Raw genomic sequence first — 7,636 nt, forward strand, 5'->3', positions numbered from 1 at the left:
CTGACTGGAGCTCCGTGCTGTTCACCTAGCGCTCGAGTGCTTTCTTCCAGACATTATTCAACGTCACGTTCTCATCAGGACGAACAGCATGACAGTGGTGGCGTTTATAAATCACCAAGGCAGTGTGAACTCGCGACCACTGCTGCAACTGGCGAGAGACCTCCTTCTGTGGGCAGATCGACACCTCCTCTCCATTCCGGGCAGTACATGTCCCCAGACGCCTGAACTACGGTGCGGATTTACTGTTGAGGGGCGGGATAATCCACGGGGAGTGGAGATTACACTCTCTGACAGTCAATATGATTTGGAGTGTATTCGGCAGGGCGGAGGTGGATCTCTTCGTATCAGCGAAGAACACTCACTGCCCGCTGTTTTATTCACTGACACACTCTCCTCTGGGAGTGGATGCACTAGCTCACAGCTGGCCGAAAGTACGCAAGTATGCCTTTCCTCCAGTGAAGCTTCTGCCTCGCGTGCTTTGCAAAATCAGAGAGGAAAAGGAATCTGTTTTGTTAGTGGCACCGAAATGGCCCAATCAGCCGTGGTTCCCAGAACTGGTGGAGATGCTGGTAGCCCCCCCATGGATTATCCCACTGAAGAGAGACCTCCTCTCTCAAGCACAAGGAACAATTTGGCACCCAAATCCAGAGGCACGGAGCTAGAGGTCTCGGAGCTAGAATCACACTTTTTTTAAGTCCCGCTCCCTCCCGCTCCCGCGAGGTTATATCCCGCACCCGCGATATATTCACTCTTTGTTCACCCGCTGTCCGCTTTGAATAAATTTTCTTCCCGACACAACCGTTCCCGCTAAATTTAGATCTCATTTCCAGAATCACACATTTAAATTTCCTCTACTGAAAGACAGATAGGCTAACAAATAAAAGTGTAGTCTGCACAAAATTGTATTTGTTATTTTATTCGTCTTGTCAAGAGTCTTTTATTGACAGCAAAATGTTAAACGAATTTTGTGTCAAGACACGAAATTCGTTTAACATTTTGCTGCCAACACAGTAGGAAAAAAAAGTGTCACAGAGAAAATAAAAATGTACAAAAATTTTATTCCTTATTTTTATTCGTCTTGTCAGGATACAATTCGTTTAACCTTTACAACACAATAGGAATACGTGTCGCAGAGGGAAACAAAATGTAGGTTGTACAAAAATGGCCTATTATAATTTTATTCGTCTTGTCAAAATACTAAATTCGTTTAATGTCTTGCTGTAAACACAGTAGCCTAGGAAAAGTGTTGCGGAAGAAAAATAATTAAATAAATAAATTCGACATCTGTCATTTAAAATTATAGGCTAAGCAAAATATAAACAAAACCGAGTTGAGCGTTCTTCAAGGACAGCGCATCCATACTTTGCTCCATCTTTATTCTGCTCTGTCATTCATCGACAACCTGCCTGTTCTGTTCACCACTGGTAGCCTGCTCTGAGCATTGTTATGCACATGCTGCGTAGAGACCTCGCAAATAAAACGAAGCACTGTTTCAAGCGTGCAGCATAACAGTCGAGTGCAGGCTGTACCGGTGCTTGAATAAAGCGCAGATATGCTGTTCTGAAAAGACGTCAGGAACGGGATACTGTTAGACCGCCCTCTCCCGTTCAAATTGCACCAGAGTTACCGACCGCAACCGCGTTTTATTCAGGAATTTAATCCCACATTGCAAGAAATCTGGTCGGGAGCCGCGGGAATGCAGACCTCTACACGGAGCCTTCATGTCTGGCCGCTCGACGGAGCTTGCCAGTAACAGACGCACTTCCTCAGCAGGTTTTGAACACTAACTCCGAGGCTAGGGCTCCTTCCACGAGACGTCTTTACGCACATAAATGGAGAGTTTTTTCAAGTTGGTGCGTATCGCGGGGCGAAGACCCAATCAGCTGTCCAATACCAATAATCCTTGCCTTCCTTCAAGAACGATTTGATAGTGGTCATATGCCATCCACATTGAAAGTGTATGTGGCCGCTATAACAGCCTTTCACGCACACGTCGAAAATTGCCTGATCGGCAGAAATGACCTGATCATACGATTTTTAAAAGGAGCAAGAAGGCTGAACCCTCCTCGCCCTTCTACTCTACCCACTTGGGACTTGGTGCTTGTGCTTGACACTCTCACGGGAACCCTGTTCGAGCCCATACAATCAGCGAGCTTGCGAGCGCTCTCTCTCAAGACAGCGCTCCTGCTCGCGCTGGCCTCTGTTTAAGCGAGTTGGAGACCTGCAGGCGCTTTCAACTGACGACTCGTGTATTGAATTTGGAACAGGTGATTGCAGACTCACCTTGAAGCCTAGAAAAGATTATGTGCCTAAAGTGCTTTCGACTCCATTTAAAGCGCAGGTCATAACACTATCTGCTTTCCGGCCCGAGAGACCGGCCGGGACTGAGCCGCTTAATACACTCCTGCTGTGCCCTGTACGCGCGGTGCATACTTATATTGAGCGCTCTAGACAGTTCAGACTCTCGGAGCAGCTATTTGTATGTTTTGTTGGACGTACAAAAGGATTGCCTGTGTCCAAGCAAAGGCTGTCACACTGGATCGTGGATGCAATTGCTTTGGCCTACAGCTCTAAGGGCGTGGAATGTCCTATAGGGGTTCGGGCCCACTCAACCCGCGGACTCACGTCCTCCTGGGCCTGGGCAAATGGCATGTCTATTCAGGACATTTGTATGGCGGCAGGCTGGTCATCACCCAGCACTTTCGCAAGGTTTTATAACCTAGATGTGTCGTCGCTTGCCTCGCATGTGCTGTCAGTGCATGCGCCTACTCAACCTCAGATATGATCTGAGATGTGTATCAGAGTGGTTTCGACTAGGTCGTATACACCCTGTATTAATGCACCACCAATTCAATGCTGTCCCGTCAGTTATCACAGTGTTATGGTATAGTTCACCACGTCTTTTAGGACTTGGTCACCATCATACCGATACGGCAGTGCATCATAACATGATTTCATTAAAATTAAACAATTCAATTAATCTATATGTGAAAGCGCCGAAGCCGCCGCCATTTCACTTTCTCTGTTTCACCGGAGTTAACTCCGCCCCTGGTGTGATGCGGCATCGTCTTGCTGCCACGCCCCTGACTTTACATGGTTTCGACTAGGTCCTGTAGACCTGAGCTGTGGTTCTGAGCGCCAATATCATTGCCGCTCTCATTACGACTCGGATGTGAAACTTGACATACTTTGTCGAACCAGGCTCCATCACTGTGACACGGCAGGATTTTATACGTTCCCATAGCAATGTAGAGTGACCGAATTGAAGGGGAACGCTCTCGGTTACTAACGTAACCTCGGTTCCCCGAAATGAGGGAACGAGACATTGCTGTTATTGCCGTGTCACAGAGCTCAGGATCTTAGAATGCCAAGTTGCTTCAGTCAAAGATTCTGAATGGATGACGTACAAGCACTGCCTTATATAGAGTGGGATCCCGCTCATATTTCGCACGCTTGAACATCATTGGCCAGTTTTACTGGCGTGATTCAATAAGGGTTCAGTAGTATTCGAGGAAAAGGTATTTCCCATAGCAATGTCTCGTTCCCTCATTTCGGGGAACCGAGGTTACGTTAGTAACCGAGAGCGTTTTCAGAAAAGTTTACATGGTTTTCTTTTCATCTTGACTCCATATAACGCATTTAAATTAGTGTTAATACGTGCAGCGCTGCTGTGTTTAGCAGTGGTAACCAAGGAAACGCTGTATTATTGCTGTTATATGGCCACGGTATAGCATCTGCTTATGATCCTTGATGGTCATTGGGACTTTGTCTTTAGAGACCCTTTTAGCCTTTTGACATCTGCATATAATTCACCGCTCCCTCTCTCTCTCTCTCCATGCCTTCCTTGTGTTGGCATCTATGTTTAATGCATGTATGTTTGTGTCTAGTTCGATGTTGCATGTTTCCCTGTAGTGTAGTTTAATAAACATCCATATGTATTCGCTGTGTAAGTTATGAATGAAGTGTGAACGACAGGTCACGTCTGGCTGAGCGTGAGATTCCCATGCATGTTTACATCTAGCTCACGTGCTTCACGCACACCGGTTGTTAAGCGTGCATCAGTTTCTAAGTAACGTCTGACCCCAGAAGGCAATAGCGAGCCCTTTCCGGTTCAAACTCAAGACAGCGCATACGTCAAAGACTAATGTAAACAGACCATTGCATGTAGCCGAAGCTACCGCGCTAAAGCCCCTTATATCAGCTGTTAGCTGCTAGCATCCGAAAGCGGCTTTAGTGACAGTGTGTGTAAAGTGTAACAGTTCACTTCCTCCCTCTACAGTTCCTTTCTGTTCCACCTTCTGTTGGGCTATCAATTACTTTGGTCTCCCCCACATGCTTTGGTTGATTTGTGTATTTTATTTTATTGTGCTATTTGCAGCAATTATTTATTTATTTTATTTGGGCTTATTTTATTCCACCTACTCCAGTCTGTAGTTAAGTCTAGTTACACCTATTGAGCAAAATTGAATTTACTTAGATTTTAAATATATTTAAAACAATTTCCCATTTACTTTCCTAAGCAATTAGGACATTTTAACTTTATTTCTAATTTTCAGTTTTATTTTGTTACCCTTTCCCTTGCCATAAGCATAGGTAACGTTAGCCACTACGGTGTACAATGAGCCCTCAAATCTATTAGTGGCCCACCGTCACACGTCTGATTCCCTTGCTCATTGGCATCAAGCTACTTCATGTATCCTAGACGCCTAACCTTTCTGTTGTCCCCTCTCAATGTTCCCTGTTAGGTAGCATGCCCCCTGGTGCTTGGCAGTGAGCTGACGAGTCATCCATGGGGAATTCTCGGGGACTGGACTCATCTGCCTGAAATAGCCTAAGTCATTAAATGACCCCCAACAGTCTTACTCATAGTTTTCGGGTGCTCACTCACACCAATTATCCACTCCTGCCTTATTAGCCACGATATGTAAGCGTTTAGTTTGCGTCACTAACTGATCACACCAGTTAACCATGCAACACATAGCCCAAATATTTTAGCTCACTAAATCTGTACGGACTTGCATTGGCTTTTTGTGCTTTCCCTCTCCACCTGTGTCCAGATCATCCAGCCCTGCCACCCACCTGATCAGCCAAAGGCTTGGCTAAGCGCTGCAACAGATGCCCTCCGGTCCGGCACCACTCCTGATCTACAGCACCTGAGCGAAACAGCTGGATGACAACCTGAACTGGCAGACAGACTATGATCAAACCAAGGCTACAGCCACAGAGAGCCAGCCAGGATCATCAGCCTAATCTTGTCCAAATCATGTGTATAAATACATCCGCAGAAAATGAGCATATTGCAGGTTAGAGACCCAGTAAGTCAACGTCTAGAAAAGTAATGTAGATAATGTAATAACAAGACTTTCTTTAAAATATACTTATAAATATGCTACCGAGGCTTCTGGAGTCATTTTTGTGAAGAAATGTTACTTCCGCATCTGAAAAACGCCAAAACCCGGAAGTGACGTAACGGTCAATTTAAACAATAGGAAAACAATGGATCACAATGACAGTTCGGACGCTGAGGAAATTTAAAATGTTTATTAATACTCGTATGACGGACCACAGCCATACAATTATGAGCCTGCTATGTGGCCAGGATTATTCTAATAATAATTCAAGTTTATCCGTGCCGCTGATCCTGGTGACCACAAACTCGACTATGAATTCACATGCTATCGGTCGGAAATTGGAATTGAAAGGACTCTGGAGCACAAAACCAGTCTTAAATCGCTGAGGTATATTTGTAGCAATAGCCAACAATACACTGTATGGGTCAAAATTATCCATTTTTCTTTTATGCCAAAAATCATTAGGATATTAAGTAAAGATCATGTTCCATGAAGATAAGTGAATTTCCTACTGTAAATTTATCAAAACTTCATTTTTGATTAGTAATATGCATGGCTAAGAATTCATTTGGACAACTTTAAAGGGAATTTTCTCAGTATTTTGATTTTTTTGCACCCTCAGATTCCATATTTTCAAATAGTTGTAAATAAATAAATAAATAGATAAATCTCGGCCAAATATTGTCCTATCCTAATAAATTAATTAGTCGGCTTTCAGATGATGTATAAATCTCAATTTCGAAAAATTGACCCTTATGACTGGTTTTGTGGTCCAGGGTCACATATTTACAACTGGGAAACTCAGAGATAATTATAAATAAATAATAAAAATAAAATAGAGAACCATTATTTTATATTGTAAACATATTTCACAATATTACTGTTTTTAATGTGTTGATTGAGTAAATGTAGACTTGATGAGCAGAAGAGAGAGAGAAGAAAGAAAAGCATTAAAAATCTCACTGATCCCAAACTTTCGAACGATATTGTATACTATCAATTTAAAAAGCAAAGGTTTACTAAATTAGTCTGACGTTGTGCTGAAACATGAAGAAACAGTAAAGGCCTCAGGAGGAACATGATTATTTTCTTATGGGAAATATTGGAAACAGCAGAGACAGAAACACAATTCACCGCTGAATTACTTACAAAACATCTCGTATTTCCTTTAAATAATGACCACGTTAGGCCAGCGATTGTGAAACTTGGATCAAACACTGTTTAATCACATTTGAGAGCAAAAATAAACATTATTATGAAAATGCTACATTTGAGTTGTATCTTTACTGCAACAAATGCATTTAAACAAGAATTATCTGTAATTTATCGTAAGTTATTGTAATAAAATCAAACTAAATTCACACAACACAAAGTAAAAGATGAATGAGAAATTAGTATTGTAGTGTGATGTGGAAATTGCTATATATTTTCTTCATTTTCTAATTAGTGTTTATTCTCTATTTTCCTTATGTGTTTTATCTGCACAGGTGTTAGTATTGTCTCTGTGTATGTGTCTAAATCTTCTGTCAACAGAAGGATGGCTGTGACTGGTTAGAGCCAATCTGAGAAGATAACACTCAAGGTCAAGATCCTTGGACAGCCTTTAACAAGAGAAGAGACTCTTTCTTCCTCACAACAGAGCTTTTAATTCTCGGTCTCACATTTAAAAGCAGATTTAGAATATTTTCACGACAGTGGTAGCCTAATTAAATATTGGTTTTCTTTTTTAAAGCTCAGTTGTTGTCGATCATTAAACCGTTATATGCTGTCTTAGGAAGTCTGTCTGAAATCACTTTCGGGAGGAACCGTGAACACAGAGTCTTCTGAGGAGAGGTGAGTAATTCTCAAATCACATTTAAACAGTTGTAAAATACACTTCACACAGTTTGTTTGTGCAACAATAGGTCATTTCTGCCCTGTTTTCTTTGAGTACAGCGCTGTTTGTGTGTTTGCAGACATTAAGAACAGCAGACAAGCCTTTGAGGAAACTAAGTTCATTCAGACCTGAGTGATTTTGTGTTTTTGTATGTTTGTGTGAAAGATTGTTTGGAGTGATAATGTTGCTGTTACTGAATGTCTCTGTGCGGGGAATGGATGCAAACATATTTTGTTGCTGCGATTTTATTTCTAACATTATTTCTTCTCTTCATTGACAGCATTTTTCCTATGTACTGTACATGTATGAAGAGGGGTAATTGAGTACTGTACTTGTGTACTGAGTACCTATGAAGAGAGGTATTGGAAAAAATGTCTCCTGTATTAAGTCAGTCACTAGGAATGTACTA

Source organism: Onychostoma macrolepis, chromosome 03, assembly GCF_012432095.1.
Source record: "Onychostoma macrolepis isolate SWU-2019 chromosome 03, ASM1243209v1, whole genome shotgun sequence".
Classification (NCBI taxonomy): Eukaryota; Metazoa; Chordata; class Actinopteri; order Cypriniformes; family Cyprinidae; genus Onychostoma; species Onychostoma macrolepis.